The sequence below is a fragment of the Cetorhinus maximus genome, chromosome 7, assembly GCF_964194155.1.
Source record: "Cetorhinus maximus chromosome 7, sCetMax3.hap1.1, whole genome shotgun sequence".
NCBI classification, from domain to species: domain Eukaryota; kingdom Metazoa; phylum Chordata; class Chondrichthyes; order Lamniformes; family Cetorhinidae; genus Cetorhinus; species Cetorhinus maximus.
The window spans coordinates 103,743,300-103,769,319 of record NC_135885.1 but is presented as its reverse complement, the minus strand read 5'-3'; positions in this window follow the sequence as shown (position 1 = coordinate 103,769,319).

The window sequence follows — 26,020 nt, the reverse complement described above, 5'->3', positions numbered from 1 at the left end:
AATTACCTGGAAAAACTCAGCAAGTCTGGCAGCATCGGCGGAGAAGAAATCAGTCAACGTTTCGAGCCTTCATGGCCCTTCGGCAGAACTGCAGCATAGTTTCAACAAGGGAGAAATATAAATTGGTTTAAGGTGGGTGGGGGGGGGTGGGATGGGGGGAAGAGACACATTGAGGGTGTGGTGTGAGCAGATAATCAAAAGATGTCACAGATAAAAGGGTCAAAGAGGTGTTGAAGGTGGTGGTCTTTGTCTGAGAAAAGTGCTAATTAAGAATGGAAAACAGGATATTCAAAGTACAGCTCTAGTGGGGGTGGGGTGGAAAGACTAAAGGTTTTAGTTTTAGATTTAAAAATAATGGAAATAGGTGGGGAAAGAAGAATCTATATAAATTATTGAAAAAAAAGCGGGTGGGGGGGGGAAAGAAACGGGGTGGGGATGGGGGGAGGGGGAGTTTAAGATCTAAAGTTGTTGAATTCAATATTCAGCCCAGAGGGCTGTAAAGTGCCTAGTCGGAAGATGAGGTGCTGTTCCTCCAGTTTGCGTTGGGCTTCACTGGAACAATGCAGCAAGCCAAGGACAGACATGTTGGCAAGAGAACAGGGTGGAGTGTTAAAATGGCAAGCGACAGGGAGGTTTGGGTCTTTCTTGCGGACAGACCGCAGGTGTTCCGCAAAACGGTCGCCCAGTTTGCGTTTGGTCTCTCCAATGTAGAGGAAACCGCATTGGGAGCAACGAATGCAGTAGACTAAGTTAGGGGAAATGCAAGTGAAATGCTGCTTCACTTGAAAGGAGTGTTTGGGCCCTTGGACGGTGAGGAGAGAGGAAGTGAAGGGGCAGGTGTTGCATCTTCTGCGTGGGCATGGGGAGGTGCCATAAGTGTTTTGTTTTGGATTTCCAGCATCCGCAGTAGCTTTTAGCTTTTTGTTTTTATCTTTGTGTTTGATTGACTGCCACCTCTCTTCAAAAAAATGCCCTCTTGGAAGAAGTATGGTTCTGTCCTCCGACAGGATTTCCGTCTGTCTCTTCTGCCCTGCTCACCTTCATTGCTTTCCATTTCTCTCCTGGTGTTTGACAAGGTGTTTACTAAAACCCGCTTTCACAGCCATATCTCCTTTCTCAGTGACTGTCTCCGTCTCCGACTCACCCCACGTGGATTTCAACTGAAATTCCATCCCTCTTGTTCCGAACCCACCCAGGATTACAGGTATCTCCGGGACATAAAACGTTTCTCGGACTGCTGTTCCCGTCGCATTCTGAGATCCACACTCAGTGCCATGCGCCGCCATATGAACACACTCGACCTCTCCCTCCAGCAGCACCGCCGCACCCTTTTTCAAAGCTGCGCGTGCCCCCAGTTTCATTTTATTCTTCGCCTCATCCGTCGCCTCAACAAGAAACTTTTTCTCTTTCTCTCAAGTGCTAAGGAACGCAAGCTCCAACAACTCATCGACTCCAACACCCATCGGGGACCCTCCACCCCTGCTTGTCCCTCCGTCCTCACCCCATCTTCCAATCCCAGCCCCAGCCGCGTATTCACTATACCCCCTGACCTTCCCCTCTCCGATGCTGAACGTTCAGTGCTCAGCAAAGGACTTAGTTTCATACCCTTACGCCCTCATCTCAATGAATTTCGGGCTCGGCATGATGCTGAACTCTTCTTCCGCCGTCTTCGTCTCCGTGCTCACTTCTTTGGGCAGGAGTCCTCTCCCCGTTCAACGGATCCTTTTACCCACCTCCAATATTCTCCCTCCACTTGGACCCCTCCCTCTGGATTCTTACCTTCTCTTGATCTTTTCATTGAGAACTGTCGGCGTGACATTAGCCGTCTCAATTTCTCTGCTCCTCTCACCCACTCTAACCTGTCTCTCTCTGAACTCACTGCACTCCGTTCTCTCAGGTCCAACCCCAACATTGTCATCAAACCCGCTGACAAGGGTGGTACTGTTGTTGTCTGGCGCATTGACTTCTACCTCGCGGAGGCTGAGCGTCAACTCGCAGACGTTTCCTCCTACCTCTCCCTGGACCATGACCCCACCACAGAACATCAAGCCATTGTTTCCAGGACTGTCACTGACCTCATCTCCTCTGGAGATCTTCCTCCCACAGCTTCCAACTTGATAGTCGCCCAACCTTGGACGGCCCGCTTCTACCTCCTACCCAAAATCCACAAACAGAACTGTCCTGGCAGACCGATCGTGTCAGCCTGTTCCTGCCCCACGGAACTCATTTCTCGTTATCTTGACTCCCTTCTCTCTCCCCTTGTCCAGTCCCTTCCCACCTACATCCGTGATTCCTCTGACACCTTACGTCACATCAACAATTTCCAGTTCCCTGGCCCCAACCGCTTCCTCTTCACCATGGATGTCCAATCCCTCTACACCTCCATCCCCCACCAGGATGGTCTGAGGGCCCTTAGCTTCTTCCTTGAACAGAGGCCCCAACAATCCCCATCCACCACTACTCTCCTCCATCTGGCTGAACTTGTTCTCACACTGAACAATTTCTCCTTTAACTCCTCTCACTTCCTCCAAATAAAAGGTGTGGCTATGGGTACCCGCATGGGCCCCAGCTATGCCTGTCTCTTTATGGGGTATGTGGAACATTCCTTGTTCCAGTCCTACTCCGGCCCCCTCCCACAACTCTTTCTCCGGTACATCGATGATTACTTCGGTGCTGCTTCATGCTCTCGTCGGGACCTGGAAAAATTTATTAATTTTGCTTCCAATCTCCACCCCTCCATCATCTTCACATGGTCCATCTCTGACACTTCCCTTCCCTTCCTTGACCTCTCTGTCTCAATTTCTGATGATAGACTGTCCACCAATATCTATTACAAGCCTACCGACTCCCACAGCTACCTCGACTACAGCTCCTCACACCCCGCTTCCTGTAAAGACTCCATCCCATTCTCTCAGTTCCTTCGCCTCCGTCGCATCTGTTCTGATGACGCTACCTTCAAAAACAGCTCCTCTGACATGTCCTCCTTCTTCCTTAACCGAGGTTTTCCATCCACGGTCGTTGACAGGGCCCTCAACCGTGTCCGGCCCATATCCCGCGCATCCTCCCTCACGCCTTCTCCTCCTTCCCAGAAACATGATAGGGTCCCCCTTGTCCTCACTTATCACCCCCCCAGCCTCCGCATTCAAAGGATCATCCTCTGCCATTTCCGCCAACTCCAGCATGATGCCACCACCAAACACATCTTCCCTTCACCCCCCTTGACGGCATTCCGTAGGGATCGTTCCCTCCGGGACACCCTGGTCCACTCCTCCATCACCCCCTACTCCTCAACCCCCACTTATGGCACCTCCCCATGCCCACGCAGAAGATGCAACACCTGCCCCTTCACTTCCTCTCTCCTCACCGTCCAAGGGCCCAAACACTCCTTTCAAGTGAAGCAGCATTTCACTTGCATTTCCCCTAACTTAGTCTACTGCATTCGTTGCTCCCAATGCGGTTTCCTCTACATTGGAGAGACCAAACGCAAACTGGGCGACCGTTTTGCGGAACACCTGCGGTCTGTCCGCAAGAAAGACCCAAACCTCCCTGTCGCTTGCCATTTTAACACTCCACCCTGTTCTCTTGCCAACATGTCTGTCCTTGGCTTGCTGCATTGTTCCAGTGAGGCCCAACGCAAACTGGAGGAACAGCACCTCATCTTCCGACTAGGCACTTTACAGCCCTCTGGGCTGAATATTGAATTCAACAACTTTAGATCTTAAACTCCCCCTCCCCCCATCCCCACCCCGTTTCTTTTCCCCCCCCACCCGCTTTTTTTTTCAATAATTTATATAGATTCTTCTTTCCCCACCTATTTCCATTATTTTTAAATCTAAAACTAAAACCTTTAGTCTTTCCACCCCACCCCCACTAGAGCTGTACTTTGAATATCCTGTTTTCCATTCTTAATTAGCACTTTTCTCAGACAAAGACCACCACCTTCAACACCTCTTTGACCCTTTTGTCTGTGACATCTTTTGATTATCTGCTCACACCACACCCTCAATGTGTCCCTTTCCCCCCCGCCCCCCCCCAACCCACCTTAAACCAATTTATATTTCTCCCTTGTTGAAACTATGCTGCAGTTCTGCCGAAGGGCCATGAAGGCTCGAAACGTTGACTGATTTCTTCTCCGCCGATGCTGCCAGACTTGCTGAGTTTTTCCAGGTAATTCTGTTTTTGTTTTGTTTTGGATTTCCAGCATCCGCAGTAGCTTTTAGCTTTTTGTTTTTAACAGAACATGTAGCTGCTGATACCGATATCTATTCCCTGTACAATGTCAAAGCAATGAATGAGAAGCCACGAGTAATGGAGGTAGATATGGGTGCCTCAACCTCAGTGGTGGGAGAGCATACATTTAAATATTTAAATGAAGGTACCCAGCCTCTGAACCTGGAGTGAACCGCGGCACACTTGAAGACATGAGGTGAGAGAGACTGCCCTTGAGGTGAGAGAGACTGCCCTTGACATCAAGGCCACATTTGATCAAATGCGGCATCAAGGAACCCTAGCAAAACTAATGTCAATGGGAATTAGGGGAAAAACTCTCTGCTGGTTGCAGTCGTGCCTAGCACAAAGGAAGATGGTTGTGGTTGTTGGAGGTCAGTCATCTCAGCTCCAGGACATCACTGCAGGAGTTCCTCAGGGTAGTATCCTTGGCCCAACCATCTTCAGCTGCTTCACCAATGACCATCCTTCCATCAGAAGGTTAGAAGTGGGGATGTTCGCTGGTGATTGCACAAAGTTCAGCACCATTCACGACTCCTCAGATACTGAAGCAGTCCATGGCCACATGCAGCAAGACCTGGACAATATCCAGGCTTGAGCTGACAAGTGGCAAGTTATATTTGCACCACACAAGTGTCAGGCAACGTCCATCTCCAACAAGAGAAAATCCGACCATCGCCCCTTGAATCCCCCACTATCAACATCCTGGGGGTTACCATTGTCAGAAACTGAACTGGACTAGCCATATAAATACTGTGGTTACAAGGGAAGGTCAGAGACTAGGAATCCTGTCACGAGTAACTCACCTCCTGAGTCCCCAAAGCCTGTCCACTATCTACAAGGCACAAGTCAGGAGTGTGATGGAATACTCCCCACTTGTCTGGATGAGTGCAGCTCCCACAACACTCAAGAAGCTTGACACCATCCAGGACAAAGCAGCCCGCTTGATTGGCACCACATCCACAAACATTCACTCCTTTGCAGCACACAGTTGCAGCAGTGTGTACCACCTACAAGATGCACTGCAGGAATTCACCAAGGCTCCTTCGACAGCAGCTTCCAAATCTATGACCACTACCATTTAGAAGGACAAGGGCAACAGATGGATGGGACCGCTACCACCTAGAAGTTCCCTTCAAGTAACTCACCATCTTGACTTGGAAATATATCGCCGTTCCTTCACTGTCGCTGGGTCAAAACCCTGGAATTCCCTTCCTAACAGTACTGTGGGTGTACCTACACCACATGGACCACAGTGGTTCAAGAAGGCAGCTCACCACCACCTTCCCAAGGGCATCTAGGGATGGACAATAAATGCTGGCCCAGCCAGCGAAGCCCACATCCCATACATGAATAAAAAAATACACTGACAAATCCATACAAGTAAAGCACATTGCCACAGTACCTGTGTCCTATGGGCAACAGACAGCCCAGCTTCCAGCGATCATAGTGACAGGTGAAGGACCTAGTCTTCTGGGCCGAGGCTGGTTGCAAAAAATTAATCTCAACTGGTCTGAAATATTTCACTTGAGAACAGGAGTAGTTCCTGAGCTGCTAAGGAAACATGACAGTGTATTTTGTGATGAATTAGGAAAGTTTAAAGGCTTGTAAGTAAAAATATATGTAGATTCTCAGGTGACACCCCATTCCTTTAAGGCCATATACATGCCTTATGCCCTAAAGGAGAGGGTGGATGCAGAAATGTGTTGGTTAGAAAAGCTAGGCATCATCCAACCAGTCCAATTTTTGGAATGGACAGTGCCCATAGTCCCTGTGGTGAAACCTGATCAAACTATATGCATTTGTGGGGAGTACATGTTGACTGTGAACAAGACAGCTAAACTAGACTAATATCCTATCCTGAGGATAGGCAACTTGTATGAAAAGCTAGCTGGAGGCAAGTCCTATACCAAACTGGAAATGAGCCATGCATATCAATAGAGCTGGATAACATGTCTAGAGGGCATGTAATTATCAACACACACAAGGATTTGTATCAATATATGTGCCCACCCTCTGAGTATCATCTGCATGAGCATTCCTCCAAAGGACAATGGGGAGTCTTTTGCAAGGACTTCCCTAAATGGTAGTATACCTAGATGATGTTCTGATCACAGGGTCAACTGAAGCCAAACATTTGGCCAACCTGGAAGAGGTGTCAAGGAGATTCTTGGAAGCCAGTGTACAATTTTTAAAAATGTACAATCCAAGCACCAGAAGTTATTTACCTGGGTCACAGGGTCGATGCCATGGGTTTGCATCTGGTAGAAGAGAAAGTTTTGGCAATTGAAGAGGCACCTTCTCCGTCCAGCATAACTGAACTCAAGTCTTCTTTGCGCATGATCAATTATTATAGCCACTCCTTGCCAAACTTGTCAACAGTGTTAGCACAATTACACTTGTTAAAAAAGAATCGTCGTTGTTTATGAAATTTGTAACAAAAAGCCTTTGTGAAAGTCATGTGCTATTACATTCATGTCTATTGGTAAAATTATGACCCATTATAAGAATTAATATTAACATTTGATGTATCTCGTTATGGTGTGGGAGCTGTGTTGCACACAGGATGGAAGATGGTTCTGAAAGACCAATTGGCTGTGTCTCCAGAACCCTCTCTGCAGCCAAGAAGGGTTATTCCCAACTGGAACAGGAAGGTTTATCGGTGGTATTTGCATTGAAGAAATTCCACCAACATCTGCATGGATGACATTTCACCATTGTGTCGGACCATAAACCATTAATGGGTTTATTCAGTGAGGATAAGCCATTCCGCCAATAACCTCAGCAAGAATTCAATGCCAGCTTTGATATTATCTGCGTATGAGTATACCTTTATGCACCATCCTGGCTTATATATTGCAAATGCGGATACACTCAGTCATCTCCCGTTACCAGATAGAATTGTACATGCTCCAGTGTCATAAGAAGTTGTGCTTTTACTGAATTTCTTGGATTCTTTGCCTGTGTGTGTGAAGCAAAGTAGGAATTGGACGAACAGAGATCCAATTTTGTCAAATGCCCAAGACATTGTATTGCAAGGGTGGTTGAATTCACCAGTGTCTGAAGAGATGAGACCATTCCATGCCCGATAAACTGAGTTAAATTTTCAAGATGGAATCTTGTTGTGGGGATCAAGAGTTGTTGTCCCTTCGCAAGGAAGAGAACCACTCTTGACAGAGCTTCACAATGCTCACCCAAGCATATCGAAGATGAAAATGCTTGCGCAAAGTTATGTCTGGTGGCCAGGCCTAGACAGTGACATTGAAAGCATGGTCAAGCATTGTCTCCAGTGTCAGAAACAACAGAAGTTGCCTGTTTTAGCTCCGCTGCATTTGTGGGAGTGGCCTGGTTGACCCTGGGTTAGACTACATATTGATTATGTGGGATTATTCTTGGGTACCATGTTTTTATTGATCATAGATGCGCATTCTAAGTGGATGGATGTGTATGAAGTCAGATCACCGACATCGAGTGCAACTATTGAAAAGCTGCATCAATGTTTTAGTATACATGGCCTACCAGAAGTCATCATTTAGGATAATAGTACAATCTTTACCAGTACAGAATTTCAGAGATTCATGATTTTAAATGGAATCAAACATATTAAAACAGCACCATGTCATTCATGGAATGAAGAGACTATCCGAAGGTACTCTAAGAACCCGACTTTCCCGATTTCTTCTTCAATAATCATACGACGTCTCATTCAACTATATTATCTATATTATTGATGAAACACTGCCTACATACAAGGTTAAGTCTGGTGTTTCCAAACTTAGAGGGGAAGGTAGAGAAGAATCAGAGTAATCAAAAATTGAATCACGATGTTCATAGCAAAGCTCAAAGATTCACTGTAGGAGATACAGTTTTCATCCAGAATTTTGGAAGTGGACGTTATTGAGTTCCTGGTACAATTGCCTCAGAATTGTCCTTCCGGGTGGAAGTAGAAAACCAAATTGTTTTAAAACATGTGGATCATCTTAGGAGTAGAGAGACATTCCAACAACCAGCTATTCCACCTGTGATTAACATTGAATCATTAATCCACACGCGGTGACAGATCGACCTAGAATAGACATACCTGATGTCTCTGTAGAATTGCCAAAACCTAAACCGCAGCTTTCGAACGATGTACCTGATGCTGCAGTTCCTGATCATGTCAATCCAGTGGTAGAACCTCAAGTGATAGAGCTATGCTGCTCTAACCGAACAAGGAAGCCACCTCAGAGACTTAATCTTTAATCACCTGACCTGTGTATATGTATATGTTGGAGGTTATTCAAATATTCTCTGTAAATAGGAAGTGTAAAAAAAAACTAAAGGGGGAGGAAATGTAGTGATTGAAGGTATAGCCTTTTCTACTGCCTTTTAGGGATAACATGATTGTTCCTGTAGACTCTGATGAATGAGCCCTAGATGCATGTAATCTGGGGGGTATGGCTTTTCTAGTTGAGGACCTAGTTCAAGCATGTAGCTTCTGAAAAGCTCTCTGTAATAAAGTTATCTGTTTCAAGTAGAAATCTGTCCAGAACATCAAGTCATTGCAAGTTGCTACATTTGTTTGAAATCTATCCCATTTAGCACAGTGGTAGTGCCAACAACATGATGTAGTGTATCCTCAATGTGAAGATGGGACTTCGTCTCCACAAGGACTATGCAGTGGTCACTCCTACCGATAATGTCATGGACTGATGTGACAGACAGGTTGGTGAGGATGAGGTCAAGTATGTTTTTCCCTCTTATAGGTTCCCTCACCACCTGCTGTGACCCAGTCTAGCAGTCATGTCCTTTAGGATTCAGCCAGCTCTGTCAGTAGTGGTGCTACCAAGCCACGCTCAGTGATGGGCATTGATGTCCCCCACCTAGCGTACATTCTGCACCCTTTCCACCTTCAGTGCTTTCTCCAAGTGATGCTCAACATGGAGGAGTCCTGATTCATCAGCTGAGGGGGTTGCGATACATGTTATCAGCAGGAGGTTTCCTTGCCCATGTTTGACCTGATGACATTAGACTTCATGGGGTCTGGAGTCGATGTTGAAGACTCCCCAGGGCAACTCCCTCCCAACTGTATACTACTGTGTCACCACCTCTGCTGGGCCTGTCCTGCCATGACATACCCAGGGATGGTGATGGTGGTGCCTGGGACATTGTATGATTCCGTGAGTATGACTACGCCAGGCTGTTGCTTGTCTAGGCTATGAGGTAGGCTATCAGATATTAGGTTAACAGGTTTTTAATTCTTAGGCTTCCTCTCTCCCCTTTTTAAATTGTATAGTGACATGCACAATTTTTCAATCGAAAAGAAATGGTTGCCAAATAGAGTGAATTTTGAAAGATTATAGTTAGGGTAACTAATTTGTTCTCGCCTATTTCCTTCAAAACCTCATCTGGAAACCATTTGGTACTGGGGCCTTGACACTCTTTAATGCCATTATTTTCTTCATTATTGTTATTTTACTTATGTGAATTTTTGTGAGTTCCTCTCCACCATCCAATATTAGTTTCCTTGGAATGCCTAGCTTGCTGACCTCTACTTTAAATTCAGATCCAAAGTAATTCTTCAGCATGCACACCATTTCCTTATTTTTATTGACAGTGTCATCTTTATCAGTTTTCATTACTCTTGATCACGCTCATTTTCCTAATATAATCATAAAAGATCCATGTCTGATCACTTCCCACCCAAAAGGAAAGAAGTAAACAAGAGGGAATAAAGCAGTAAAGGATAGAGAGAAGAAATAAGAAGGACTAAGGGGAGAATCAACAAAGAAAAGATAAAGACTAAAGCAGAAGAGGGCAGACAGAAAGAAATAAATCAGCAATGTAAGACACTTGGGCTTTGATATGAACTGGGAGATGCTTTAGGGGAGGAGGGGGGCGGGGTTCGATATCTTGGGAGAAACTGGGAAATATTTCAGCGTGTCTGTCAGTGACTTTTTAACTCTATCACCTCATTATAATTTTACTTACAGGTTTGATGCCTAATACATGGCAACACCATGATGACACAATCACAACTCCAGTATTTAAAGGACCAATGCAAAGATATGATTTGGAGGAGTTGGAGTTGAGAAGAGAGAAGCAACTTCAGCAATGGATTTAGGATGTAGAAAGGCTACCCCTGGTTTCTGATGCATCCCTTGAAGTGCTTTTAGGGGCTGTGAGGAGTCAAAGCGACATTATTCCCCAGCAATGGAAAGAGAAAACATGTATCAGAAACAAAGAAACTACAGTATGTTCAAGGTTGCCCAGGAGATGAGCAGCAGGTGCCTAGAGCCATATGCTTCTGGATGCAGTGCAGGAAGCAGTTTGATGATCTTACCAGGTTAGCAAAAGCAAGCACATTTACACATTTATCTATATCACACATTATGCCAACCCTCACTCTGGTTTCTCAAGCTTCCTCCAACACATTACTCTTCATGCCCATTCACTTTGCAGGTACACTTACATCTTTTTCTCTATAAATTTTCTCATATTCCCATCTGCCAATCCAGCACTGAATCTCATTTCCATCTGTTTGCAATGTCGTGCCTCCTCCTGATATCAGCTGAGCACATACCATTACACACACTCATAGGCCCATAGGTCTGTTCTTTTCCCCATTGTAGAAGAGAGCAAAGAACACAAGGGAGAGGGAGAGAAACTGAGGTGGCTCCCTAGCCATCTCACAGCTGAGAACTGCAGAGAGGGAGGTGTTGGAGAACAGTGGAGTTTTGGCTTGATTTCAACAGCGAGTGAAACATGATCATCTCCATAATGATAACTTGCAACATTCTAATCTTGCCAGTGTTCTTTCATATATTTACCTCTGAAATCCACCATGCATGCAAACGGAAGTTGTTGGAGGCCATGGTTGGTGATTTCTCAGAGGAGTTGAATCCTTCTGAGGGTGCTGTGCCACAGAACTTATGTTCATAATATACCAGCTCAGATATTTGCACTTTGGTAGAACCATTAGGACAGGGTTTTCACCTGGTAACTCACACTTCACAAATGAAAATGAGCAAGAAAGGCAGTGCCGAGCCCACACCGTCTCCAAGCCCTGCTGAGTTGGAAACACATATTGCACACTAGGGGCAGTTGATGGAAAAGAATATCAGTGAGCCGCAGCACAGGATATGCAATGTACTGACAGGCACACTCACCATGACTGCAGAGAGAATGAAGGAGTCTGCTTCAAGCATATTGATGTTGCAGGCCATCCAGAGGTCATAGTCTCAGGATAAGGGGTTAGTCATTTAGGGCTGTGATAAGAAGAAATCTCTTCACATGAAATTCTCTACCCCATAGGGCTGTAGATGTTCAGCTGAATTGAGTACATTCAAGGCTGAGATCAATAGCTTATAGACTCTAGGGGAATCAAGGGATATGGGAGCAAGAGGGAAAGTGGAATTGAGGTCAAAGATCAGGCATAATCTTATTGAATGTCAAAACAGGCTCGGGGGCTATATGGCCTACTTCTGCTTCTATTTCTTATGTACTTATTATGTCACATCGGTGTTTAATTTTTTCCTGTCTTTTCTCCTGTGCTCCCTAAGTTTATCTTATTCATGAGACTGACTCCAGTTCCTTTGACACTATTCCTATTAAACTGCTAACGACACATCTTCCCTTCCTGGCCTCCATGCTAGTTAATACTGCAAATGGACCCTCTCCCCAAATATTTTATCCTTTCCTTTCAAAGCTGCCCTCATATTACCTCCTATGCAATGAAAAAAACCCACTGACTCCCCTATCCTTACAAACTATTCCCCAACCTCTCTTTCCTCTTGAAATTCCTTGAATGTGTTGACGCCTCCCAAATCCATATCTTTCCCACAACTCTATGGACATAATTTAATGGTTTCCCACTGGTGGGTTTGCAGGCAATGGAGGGGCAGTATAATTCTCCAGGTGGCCTTCTCACTACCCTCCATCTCACCCTCGACCTGCTCACAGATTTATGCGGGGTGGACAAGGTCAATGGCATGCCCTCACCCCAATTGAGACCCTTAAGCGACCAATTATTGGCCATTTAAGGGCTGCTACCTGCCTGGCTTCAATTTTGAAGTTGCTGGGAGGGGTTCAGGGGCAGGGGAGAAGCCCAGCAGGTCACCCAGCTTGAACAACGGTCAGGAAGTGGGTGGGGGGTGCGGGGACACTTCCTTCAAGGGCCCCTTATTGGTCAGTCCCCACCCCCCCCACTCCATGGTCTGCCCCACGCTAGTGCTCCATCCCTTCCGGCCTCTCTGTCAAGACTCCACCCCCGCCTCTTCCCACACACTGGATCACATCTTCCCTCCCTGCTGTGACACCTACCTGATCCTGGACATTTAGAATTTGGGGATTGCTTGTAGTCCCAGTTCTGTCCACTGCTACTACTGATGATGCTGGGACTAGAGAGCTATCAGCTACATTGGCCAGCAGCTCTCTGAGGTGGTCCAGCAGTACCCTCCATCTAGCCATCAGGAGACCAACCAAGGGCTGAAAAATCAAAACAGAAGAATGAGGGATTCATGCTTTTTGAGAGAATCTCATCCTCCTCGACTTCTCAGCCAGAGGCACCATCTGCTACCTGGCACCAGGTGACCATGGCTGCCCCTGCACAACATGGCTGACCCCCAGGATCATTACAGCCATATAGCCAGAGAGGTGAGGAATCTGCCTCCACCTCCTTCGAGGCAACAAGGGGAGGACTACATAGGAGTGTCTGAGAGCAGAGGACACTGCATTAGTTGGAGCACTAATTGGGTCACAGTGGCGTTTAGGTTGGTTTAGTAAAGCACATTAATTGACAAATATGTATATAGTGAAAATAAAACTTTTATATGAGATGATTTAAAACTGTTTATAATATATAACATGTTGATTTCATAATGCAGTCACATGACATCATTTCCTCAGCTACCACCTTGGCTGCTCCTCAAGCTTTGCATATCATTGGTGCATGATGTGTACAATGCCACTGCCTTTGTTATCTCCAATTCACTTCTCTACATTCCAGGTCTTGGATCGCACACTAGCAAGAATCGCACGTTGGATGAGCAGGTCTTGGACCATGATGGCATCCCCCATGAACACTTCATCCTCTTGATGTTCACATTGTGTGCCTTATCTCTAGGGTCCCTCTCGTGGGTCTTCCTCCTCACTCTCCTCCTCCTCTTGAAATTCTTCCTCCTCCTCCTCTGAGGAGAGACTCGCTTCCTCGCCATCCTCTGGATCCAGTGCCAGGCACCTTTGCTGTGCCAAGTTATGGAGTATGCAACAAATTCCAATTATGTGGGACACCCAGTAGGTGCATATTACATGCAGAGTGACACCAACAGCGCCGGTTCAATTCCTGTACCGGCTGAGGTCATCCATGAAGGCCTTGCCTGCTCAACCTCACCCCTCACCTGAGGTGTGGTCACCTTCAGGTTAAACTCACCACCAGTCATCACTCTCTAATGAGAGAGAAGCCTATGGTCCTCTGGGATTATGGAGATTTTCATTTTTTTTCCTACTGTAGAACCCCATTGAATGGTCAAGGCATCTGAACCGTACCTTGAGAAGCCAATGGCATTTTCAATCACAGTCCTTGTTGATGGTGGCTTTTGTTGTACCTTCTATGGGCTTCTGTAGGGTTGCTGCCTGTAGAGCAGCTGCCTCCTCAGGGTATAACCATTATCCATGCAGCTGTGGGGATGGTCAGAAGAATTGAGGCAGGCCTGGTTCCCATCGTGGCCTGAGTCATGGCAACTGCCAGGGTAACAGGTGCGGATATGAAGGAGCCCCTTGCAATGGTTACAGAGCAGCTGCATATTCAAAGAGTGGGAGCCTTTTCTGTTTATGCACTGATTTGCATTTTCCGTGGGAGCTCTTATTACAACATGTAAACCATGCACTGCACCTGTGGAAAATCAGCTATGGATGCAAACCCTGTGCCCCTCTGTGTCTGAGACACTGTGTCGGTGTTAAAAGAGATGAACTGGGCCACCCTGCTGAAAAGGGAAACGGTCACTGTGTGCCTGTCAACCTTTAATGCGATGGTCTCGGAGATGCCACACTAGTCAGCTTGTACTGAACTAGTTGCAAAAAATGTTATGGTGAGCTTCATTGCCACTGGCAGTTTATGCCTTTGCCTGCATGGCTTCTTGAAGAAGGGCGCACACTCAGTTACGGCCTACTGGATAGTCACAGGTTTCTCCTGCATTGTTCTCACTCATGTCAAGATAAGTGACCCTGTTCCTGTCGACCTATTCTGGTGGATGCTCACTCTCTGAAGCCTCATTCTTGCAAGCATCCAAAATCAAGGTTCCTCCTGCCCATGGGTCACTCCACACGGCACACAATGTTCTTCAGGCAGCTGCTGCTGCACCTGAGCCTCTATGGCTTGTAGGTGCCCGGTGTCGCACCCATGAGTGAAGAGACAACTTTATAAGAAGTAGCTGACTGTTGTAAGCTTTGAGGCAGCAGTGAAGCCTTGTGGCTGACAGGCCAGTAGGTGTTCATTCTACAGCTGTCTCACTCTCTTCCCCCCTCCCAACAGAGAATTTGCTGGCAGGCATGCACTGAATTTTCAAAGTGGAAGTAAAGGCTTAGCAAAAATTGTTTATTGTCTTCCGCCAACTCTTCGTGACCTTCTAGAAGTGTTCAAGTGTTCCCTCCTTGATGAAGGCATGTTTTGTAGAGGCTCAAACACGCACAGCAGAGAAAAATAGCAGGGGGGTGGGGGTGGGGGGTGGTTGGGGCAATGAGTGGGAGGGAGGAACACCAATTTTGCTGTGCCTTTTATAATGGCAACCCCAGTGCCAGTAGATATGCATGCAGGGTCGCGACCGAAGCCATTCCTCACCTGTGAAATGGCCAACGAATATGGTGTTGGGTCAGGAAGGCAAAGGAAATTCAGAATTCCAGCAAAAGAAAACAAGTTTTTGCCATTCCTGAATTCATTCTTGCCTCCACAAAGTGATGAAAATCTAGCCCATTGTCTTTGTTTGCCATCACCAATTCCTCCCTCCTCTGGTCACAATCCCAGACTGAACCAGCCTGTTCACAATCTCAGCATCCTAGTTTACACTGAGCTGAGCACTGGACCTCATATCCACACCATTAGCTGTTTCATACTTTAATGGATGTCTGGGCTCTCAGCCAAGCCTCATTATGCATTCTTGGCTGAGAGACCATCCATCTATTGGAGTGCTGAAACATTGGTGCCCCAGGGAACGCATTGCTTGATTGGCAACTCTGGCTCTCTGATCTCTTCTGTCAATTTCACAATGTTTATTTACACAAGATAAAGAGGTTTCAAGTGTTTGCAGTTTCTGCTATTAATAATTTAAATGGTCTGGATAATTGACACTTTTATTGGGCTGTGGTGAAAGCAATTTTTATAAATGAATGCCATTTTTTAAAAGTTTTCTAAACACATCCTGTTGTCACTATAGGGTTCTTTGGTTGTTTACAAGGTGTATAGTGGGTGGATGAGCATGGAAGTTCTATAGCTTGGCATGGAGAGTTTGAGGGGCCATGAGGATGGGTGGAGGGGCATAGCATGGCATTGCTAAGACCTTTTCATCTTACCTTTCAAAATGTTTCCTCATGCAGACAATGGTTCACAATGTCTCTGAGATGCTCTGAGCCATGACTCTTAGAAAAGCTGGCCCGACACCATGAAAATTGCATAGGACTAGGACATGCCTATTCCCACAATGGAGCCGGCCAGGTTGGAAGTGCAGGGTGCAGGCTCGTGACCCAAGCCAGCCTGGACCCTTAAGCAGCACTGCTGAAAATCAAAAACCAGTGAATGGGATTGGGAATCCTGGAATTGGGCCCTGGCCACCATTTTCTCCCCTCCATGATACCTCCCGAGTCCATGAAAATCCAGCCTATACTGCTCTAAGTTCTGAAAAAGAACATAGGGGAAAGAATAAACCTGGTGGGTAGCTGAAGGAATTTAACAAGTCCACTGCCTCACATTCTACCATAACTTGCACTACCCATGACTTGAACCAGACAACAACCCATAATTCCAGGCTTTTGAGAACAATCTTTGATGGCAAATTAATACAATATGTAAGCCTTTGCATCATTTAAATTGCATTATATTAATCACCTTTAATCATGTAACCGTGCTTTTATTTCTTTCATATTAATGAATGTAAGCTGGTTGTGATTGAATCCTGTGGGTAGAGTTTATCTCATGGTGGTAAGAAGATAGAGCTACGGAGAAGAGCTTTGAACAAAAACATTGCTCAGGCTCAAATTGAACTTTGTAAAAATAAAGACAGTTTCAACTAAGCAGACACACACACACAGACATGTGAGGGCAGGTCCCTGAGGTGGTGGTTTGCCACAGACACTTTGTTTACAGAAAGTGAACAGAACAATGGCCACTCAGGAACGGTCTTCTTACTGCCCCAAGATACAGTAATCGCACCCATTGTCGGCATGCACCTGGAGACACTCCCCCTGCTGAGGGCAGGATATGACCACTTGGGGGTGGTGCTGGATGGCTAGGTTGGGATCAATGTCAACCTGATGATCTGATTCAAGGTATTACCTTGTATGTCAAAAGCTGGGTTCAGGAAGGTGTATAAAGACACAGCCCTCAAGGACATTGTTACTGCAGTCGGTAGAGTGGCCTGGTTAGCCATTCCTAGGTTGTGTTGGGAGATCTGTTGAAGGACTGACCACCGGAGATGGACCCTAGCTTATGGGATTCCTAAGCAACCAGTGTCATTGTGAGTATGTACTATTGCTTAGAGATTTATAAAGGTGCAGTGAAACAGTATCCCAAGTTGTTGTGTGCCATTGATATCAAGAGTAGAGACAATAACTTTTAGACCAGAGAGGGGTCTTACAAACACTTGAGCAAATTGCCACTGAAAATAAGAAAGCATCACAACTATCCTTTACAGCCTTGGAAAGTTCACTTAAAGTAATGGTGGCAAGAAATGACATTGAGAATAGGTCATTGAGGAACAACTTCCAATTTGAAGGTTTCCCAGAGGGACTTAAAAAGAACATTGAAATGTTATTTCAGTAGCAAGTTCACCTCAAGCACATGTGTTCAAGCCATTTATCATGATTGCTGGACATTGATAGAGCTACAGAATTAATTCTTTCCTCATTGCCTGCCAAAATCAACTTCAAATATTAATTGCAGCGGTCCTCTGAAAGCTGTGCACATTTGTTATTGAATTAAGTTCCAAAAGTCTATTGAGTCCATATGCAGGTTTGATGTTTCCCAAATTATTTTTGAATCAAGCATGTTTGTGTAAAATGTTCCCATTGCAGACTTTGGCTAGTCAGTCAATGATCTATTATGCATTTTTAATCAAAGTTCATTGAATCAATAACAACACAGGAACATGGCATATAAAGGATGCAGAATGACTAACATTTGGATACCCAATTTAACTCAATGCTTCCCATTGTTTGTATAGTGGGATAAGCTGAGGATATATTTTAATGATTGGTGGTTTAAACAAAATGATGGCATCAATCACACAAATCAAAACCACAACAGATGAAAGTGAGCAATGGAGACTTATCCTATACAACCCAACATTTACTAGTATTCTTTAAATGTACATGCAACTTATCTTTGTATAAATCTACCAAATTAAAATAATTTCCACTTACAATTATTTAATATTTTTATATTGTGAATGATTACCAGAAACTATGGACTCAGTGACCAGTTTATCTCCCTTTCATGATCCTGAGATACAAAAACGTGGCTGCTTTTTCTCATGCCTGCATTTCATTCCCAACATTGCTTTGCAGATTATTACTGTGGGTCTTTTCTATGTTAATTCATTCAAAGGATTTGAGCATCAATGGCTAGGCCAGTATTTATTCTCCATCACTAATTGCCCTTGAGAAGGAGGTAGTGAGTTGCCTACTTGAACTGCTGCAGACTGTATGGTGAAGGTAATCCCACAGTGTAGTTAGTTGGAGAGTTACAGGATTTTGACCCAACCACAGTGGAGGAAGAGCAATATATTTCCAAGTCAGGATGGTGGGCAGAAGTGTTCCAGACTTGCACTAAGTGCAGTAGCAGGCATGAGAAACGGCATTTTACCTGCTAGCTGCAATGGCAGGTTTTCACACTATATAGTCCACTTACCGCCTCATTAATTATGAAGCCACAGGAAACATGCCATCTTTCTGGCGGGTGGCTTCTGAATCACCCGCTACACCGTTACCTCAGTTTCCTAACTCCAGGTGCCATATCTAAGTTGCAGCCGTGCACACAGTTCTCAATGCTTGTAGCCCAGAACTGCTCCAGTGAAAGCCAAGAAGAGTTCAATGACCCGTCACTGGAATGCTTTTTGGAGGCCCGCCGTGATGTCCTCCACCCCGGCTCTGGCTGCAGGAGGTCTAGCAATCTCACCACTCCGGCTTGGGAGGTGGTGGCAGTGGTGGTCAATGCCAATGCTGCACAGGAGAGGTTCGCCATCCTGTGCAGAAAGAGGATGAATGATCTAAGCTGTACCACCAGGATAAGGCAACCATCTCAGCAATCTAAACTCACACACTCACAAGCCCATCACACAGTCATGGGCATCTCACTCAATGCCAGCTCAAGGGACATCACCGCTCACTCTCTCACACACACCCACATCTCTATCTGGCCTCATTTCCTCTGGAGACTGCCTCCTCAGCTCTCACCTTCTAGAGGCCACTTGCACAGATCAAGATGTGTCCCCATACACCTTGGGACACCCAACTTCCCCAGTGCATCCCTCATCCTGCAGTCTCTTCCCTTGTCAGAAGCCACTTCTCCCCCTCCCCCAAGCAAGCCCTAGCCCTGCAGCCATTGAAAAGCCACCCTTGTCTTATGGCTGGTCTCGTAGGTATAACTTGCCCATGAGCCCCTGTAAATTGATATGGTACTGCCTGTGCAGCCTGTTGCAAATGACTGCAAGTGCTGCCTGAAGCAATTTAGGCAAATAAGTCTCAAAATCCTGAGTGATGTGCAGCTCGCTAGGTGCACGTCGCTTATGTACAGTTGTGAAACACATTGGCGTGATTGCACTCCGACGTGCCCGTGTCCAGCGCCGACGTGCCCGGATGGTCCAGCGCAGAGTGATAATTCCAGCAAGCAGGGCTTATAATGAGATGCTGAAGTATTGAAATTAGGTTCTCGACATGTGGCAGTGGAAAATGTGGCCCACCATTGATGGGTAAAGTGGATGATCACAAATTACTTTCACGGCGCCGTAAAACCGATTTTTTGCCTTCTTGCCATATTGTCCGCTCACGCCCGCTGCCAACGAGATTGGATGATTCCGTCTGGTGTGTGATTTTGAGGGGAACTTGCAGGTGGTAGTGTTTCCATGTGCCTGCTACCCTTGTCTTTAGGTGGCAGAATTCATACCCTTATCTTTTTCAGGTGATTAGGTCACTTTCAGCAGGTTTTTGTGTTTCAGGTAGTGCTATAACTACTTCTTGCAAGTGGATGGATTTGGAATCCATGGGAAGAATTTTACATTCCACTGTAGGTGGATTTACAGGCATGGGGCAGGGCCCATAAAATCCCTCATATAGCCTTCCCACTGGGATCTTGTCCATCCCGACCTCTCTGCAATTTTACAGTGGGATGGACGAGGCCTAGGTCGGCCTGCTTGCCCTTGTCCCAGTTGAGGCCATTAAATGGTCAATTAATGATGACTTAAGGGCCATTTCCCACCCAGCCTCAATTTTCAGGCTGGCAGGAGCAGTTCAGAGGCAAGGGGAAAAGCCTGAAAAGTGACCCTGCTGGGTCCAGGGTGGGAAGCAGGAAGCGCCTCCATTAGTAGCTTCCTTTCACTATCAGGCACCATCCCCAAAAGTTCTAGTTCCTGAGGGTGCCCCCTCCCCCATCGGCCTCTCCACCAACACCCCCACTCACCCTCTGCTCAATCCCTGGCCCCCATCTCCCTTCCCACACTTACCTGGTCCTGTGGCTTTGTGGTTGTGACTTTGACTCCCAGTCCTTTCCACTGAGGCTTCTGGCACTTCCAGATTGGCTGGCATCTCTCTGAGGTGGGAATTACTCCTGACTGGGGTGTAGGGGTGGTCCCAGCTCATTCGAGCATTAAATTGCTGTGGGGCAGCCAGTATTGGTTGTGAACGCATTGCCACCAACTCCTTGGATAGTGGCAAGGAAAACCACGCCATCCTAAAAATCCTTGTCCATCATTTCTTTTCACATTATGAAAAACATCATTGTGATTCCTCAGTGTAGTTTAACATAGAATAGTACAGCACAGAAAGAGGCTCTTTGGCCCGTTGAGTTTACTTCACTATTTTCCTCAGTTAAAACCAATGTTGTGAAATAAGTCACAATGGTCAAATTTATTTTCGGTTGTTAAGCTGTTTCATTTGAAGAATGCATGCAGGAAAAAGGAAATTGCTGCCTTCCTAGGCCAGTTGGCTGTATAAGCTTTTATTTCATTGGTTTAATTTGACCCTGTGCTTAATTAGACACAGTAATAAACTAAAATAGCATGATAAGGTTTTCTTTAACAGCTCATTCTGATTTTTTCCACACATCATAGGAGTCTGAGCTTGCTATATTAGTCTAGGAAATCTAATAGTTGATACATGAAAGATAAGGGCTGATTCTGTGATCTGAGGTTCCCACCCATTGTGAGCACATTCTGCTTGCTCAGCCGATTACATTCCATCCATTCGTTTTCGATGAATTATGGGCATTCTGCAGTTTCCTGTCATGTGGTCCTACTGATCTCTGCTTGCACAAGGCAACTCTGGCTTTTGAAATGATTCCAATGATGTCACAACCATTGGTGTCAGACATGAGGCCTGCTGTTCTAACCCTGTATTACATGTTACTGCATCATTTTATTTCTTCTCAGTTCAAGTGCTATTCAAAATACCTCAAATCCTGGACTTGCCTTCATGTTACTTACTGGTTCTTCTTATTTCGATCACTTGCCAGTGATTCCTGGGGAATAATTTCTGTGGGTTTCTCCTGATGACCCCCTATAACTTCAGCCAAACAGCTGGAGGAATGCAAAAAGAGTATGGTATGTACACTATTTCTTCAGAATTCTTCAAATTTCCCTACAGTTAAAGCAGCAGATTCTGAAAGTCTGTGTAGAATTGCTAGATACATGTTATTTTTTTAAGCAAGAATAATAAAGTGAAGTTAGGGGAGTGTGAAACTTGCATGTGGCAAGATTGACACCAGGCACAATTTGTTTAAAGACCCTTTAAAATGTCGGCTTTGTTCAATTGGTAGCACTCTTGTCTCTGAGTCAGAAAATTCAACCCCCATTGCAGGATTTAACCACATAATCTAGACTGACCCTTGGAGTACAGAGAAGTGTTATTTTTAGGATGAGACGTTAAACCAAAGTCCCATCTGCCATTTCAGGTGGATGTAAACTATCCTATGGCACTATTTAAGGAGGAGCAGGAGGTTCTCTTTTGGTGTCCTAGCCAATATTCCTCCCTCAGATTACCTGGTCAATGATCTCAATGTTGTTTGTAGAGCCTTGTTGGGCACATATAGGTGTTCTGTTAGCCTGTTAACAATGACTACATCTCAAAAAAGTACCCTTTGAAGCAATTTGGGGTATACTGAGGAAGAATCAGGTGTTATATGAATGCAGATTATTTCATAGGATGTCTTTGTTAACTTAACAAATATTGCAATAGTCCATCCACGGTGAATATTAAGTACAATCTACATAAAGTGTCCCAAATTCAATTTGCATGGTGAGCCTCATTCAACACCCTGCTATGTTTTTATAAACTTATTCTTTCAGGGGATGGGGGCATCACTGACTAGGCCAGCACTTATTGCACATTTCTAATTGCCCTTAAGAAGGTGATGATGAGCTGCCTTGCTGAACCGCTGCAGTCCATGTGGTGTAGGTACACCCACAGTGACTGTTAGAAAGGGAGTTCCAGGGAGCATTTGGCATAGAAATCAAATGTTATTTGGATGCAGTGGGGCAGCAACTGGTAAGTGTCCCTGTTTTTGGTGTGCAAAATGAGTGCAAGATAGGCTACATTTTGGACATACACCTAATCTACGCTTGAAGCATTGCTTCCATCATATTGGTCCTTACTGGTCCTTTTTGGAGTGGCTGCTAAATCAGTGGTGGATCAATTTAAATATCTAAAGAAAGGTTCTGTGCCTGTTTCAGGATCTTTCTACAAAATGCATGAAAAGCAAGTTGGACCAAGCTCTGACTAATTTTCAGTTCTACAGCAGCCCAAATAAAGACCCCTAAAAAGACCACTAATGCCACTAATTAAATGGCACAGTGATTTTCTTTTTTACTTCCCCTTCTATGAAGCATGCAGGAGCAGAAACCACCGCGCTGCAATGGACAGTTGCTAACTGTATTTGGCTCTCCTGTAACTCCTCCATGTATTGGAGCATGTGATGCTGCTTGATCGCAATTAGAATCCTCAGTCTTTATCACCTTGTCCCCACACAAGTGGAAGCAATAGTTCACTGTTTACTCAGAGTAAGATGCTCGGGTTTCACTTGCCCCTCTCCTGGTTGCTCTTCTTGGCACTGCTCCCACCCACCACATTGCTGTTTCTGCTCCTACAGAAAAATGCTAGATCCCACAATCACTGCATCCCACCCCGTTTTATATTCTTCCCGCTGCCTTGCCCAAGTCTCAATTCGCAGGGCTCCCAGTTCCCAGTTTTCCATTATTCTCCTGCCTGGGCCTTACTTTCCCAACCACCATTATATAGTATGCCCCATCAGTGATGGAGGTTCAATCCACCAAATCCCAGTTCCCAATTCTAAATCCTGACCACTAATGCAAAGTTTGCCTTTGTCCCTGAACCTTGATCCCTAAACTCCGTCCCTCCCCAAGTCAATACTGCTTAGTGCCTGACCGCCTTGAGCTACCTTCTGATCTCTATTGCATCTCAAGCTAAGTTCCCAGGCGCTCTCCTTTGTCACCTTTTCCCCTTCTTCCTTGTCCCCTCTCCAACGTTGACTGCCCCAGTTTCAATTTCCCAACTTCCCCCAATCCAAGACATAATCTAAGTCATCAGCCCCATCTCCAGAATACAAATTTAAGCATCCCAACTCCCCTAAACTGCAATTTGTCTCCTGACCCCTCTCACTTTGTCTCCAACTTCTCTACATCCCAAATCATCATCTTCTGATTCCCCTCAAGAGTCTCCTGACCCTCTCCAATTCTGAATTTGAGTCTCTAGAAATCCCCCCAAGTTCCAATCAGAGTCTCCTGATCCCATCCAAGTATGTAATCACCTTCACTTCTCACCCCCAACCCCTCACATCTCCATGCTCCAACTCTCACTTCCTTTCACCAGCCAATCCTATTCCCAGTGGGGCAGAGAGTGGTGATGTCATCGGGTGGCAGGTGTGGTGGGGTGGGGTGGGAGGAATTGGGGATGGGTGCACTGCTGAGATTTGAAACTGAAAAGGCAAAGTTCTTCCCGGTTGTGAGAAGCAGGTCGCTATGAGCTACTTTAAACAGTTCATTGTCATACACTTGACACCCTTGATCAACTTACTAAATGTCTGCTCCTGCATCACAATGCAAATAGTGAAATGGAATACACTAGTGTAGTCGTTATTTTACTGGACTAGTAATCCAAAGAATGGGAGCTGGTTCACTCAGTTGGTTAGAATATGTGCTACTAAAATCAACAGCATGGGCTCAGTGCCCATGCCAGCTGAAGTCGTTCTTGGGGCCTGCTTCTTCCTTGCCCCATTATAATATCCTGGCATCATGGAGACATGATTAATAACCCTCAGACAACAGGGATGCTACATGAAGTGGATATTGAGACAAAGACAATATAACATCACCTAAAAGGTAATTGAATAGATTTTGAAAAGGGTCTTTACCGATAATAGGCAATGAATTAGGTTTGAATGAATAGGTCACTCCAGTTGAAGGGCTAGCGTCAGCTCAAGCATACAGGTAGAATGGGTTTCTCCTGTTCCCTCAACTTTTCTATCTCCATCTCCTTGCAGGTTAACATGGGAAGCATTTGGGGATTTAACAGGGTGATTGATGCATATGTTATTTTCCTAGGCACAAAGAGTCACTGACAGAAGGAATGTGATCACCTGGGCACTAGGTTATAAACAAACAAATTGCTGGACAAAGACCAAATATTACCCAGCTCACCTTCTACCATCCTCACCTTCTACCATCCTGTTAGTCATATAATACAATGATAATGGAGTTTCTGACAAAGCATAACAATTAATTTCTATCGTTATTCTACAACACATCCAGATATGAGGCGAATAAACCCCTGATGGTGGAACAATTTTTATAGTTGCTGTAAAATCAATGAATATCAGGTTTTAGCTTTTCTTCAGTTTCAGGACCAACTAGGCAAAGAAAAAAACGATAGTAACTATAAGAGCAAACAACTAGGACACTTTTATGGACAGTTATTATCATTATTTCTTTTTGGTAGATAAATACCTGTTAGCCCTGGTAGCCCCCAATGCCTTCTCTCTCCAAGAACCCATTGAATTGTCTCTTGAACCAATTTATATGGCCTGTTTCAGAGGCCTTTCCTGGTTATTTATTCTACAACACTAAAGCTCCTTAAATGAAGATGTTTTGCCAGAATTCTCTTTGCACCCTTAATCTGTTAATTTTTAACTTGTACCTGTTGATATTTGAGCCCTGACCTTGTGATGGACCAAACAAGCTATGACAAAAATATGTTAGAAACAGATGCTCAGGAACTGACAAATCATTCATTTTGGGAGTCCACTGCAATGTTGTATTCATGACATTTTGAATTACACCGGTTTTAGAAGTGTAAGGAAACAAAGGGGCCAGAAACTAGGCCCAATGCACCTAATTACTGTTTACATACATATTAACAACTTTGAAATACATCCACATGAAATCCGACGACGGCCTAAAACATTGTGACCCGTTCTTTCTCTTCACAGTTGCCAGCTGTGTATTGCTTTGTTTTTGTTTCACATGATAACTCCAGAATCTGTTTTTGAGCTTTAAATATATATCATTCAAATTATTTTTGAAATGATAGGGATAAGATGCAGCCCATCAAGTCCAGATGCACAAATGAAAGATGAACTTGACAAGAGGTCAAAATGCAATGTTTTAATCTGGTCAGATCACTAAACTTGTAAGCCCTGGTTATAGCATCCTTCCTGTGAAGGTCATTGGAAAGAAAAGATGAAACTTTGGCTACAGTGGGATTTGAATGGTGTCGATTTTTCAAAAAATCTAATTAGCTCGATCTAAGAACTTTGCACGTGTTTTGTCAGACACTCACTTCCAGTACATATACAGCTGGGTGTGAAGAATTACCTTGGGAACATATTACACAGAGACAATAATGGAGAGACTGAGAAAGGTTATTTGCAGAATGGGCTGTAATTGTTAAATTACTCCAGATGCTTGGGATGATCAATCAGGGATTAAAAGGCACAGATGGCCTTGGTGGCCCTGAGGTGCACACACTTCACAAATAGCTGCTCTAAATTGGCATTACAGGAAATGCTATCAACAGTAGTTATTAAGTGATGGTTAAAGATTGTAAAAGCAGTTAGAGTGTTTGATTTCAACATAATTGCTGAAAAATCATGAAAGATGTGTGCCTGAATTCTCTTAACATGCGCTCTTCACTTGTGAGGGTCTGTGCCAGGAGCACGATTTATGATCCCCATTGAAACTGATAACTTTTTAAAAAGGTATTTGAATTTTCATTAACTGACTGGAAGTATCATACAAGATTTCAAGTTTTAAGGCTTTTGCGATAACAATAAATAATTTCTCATTTAACTTGTCTCACTTCCTCTAAATAAAAGGTGTGGCTA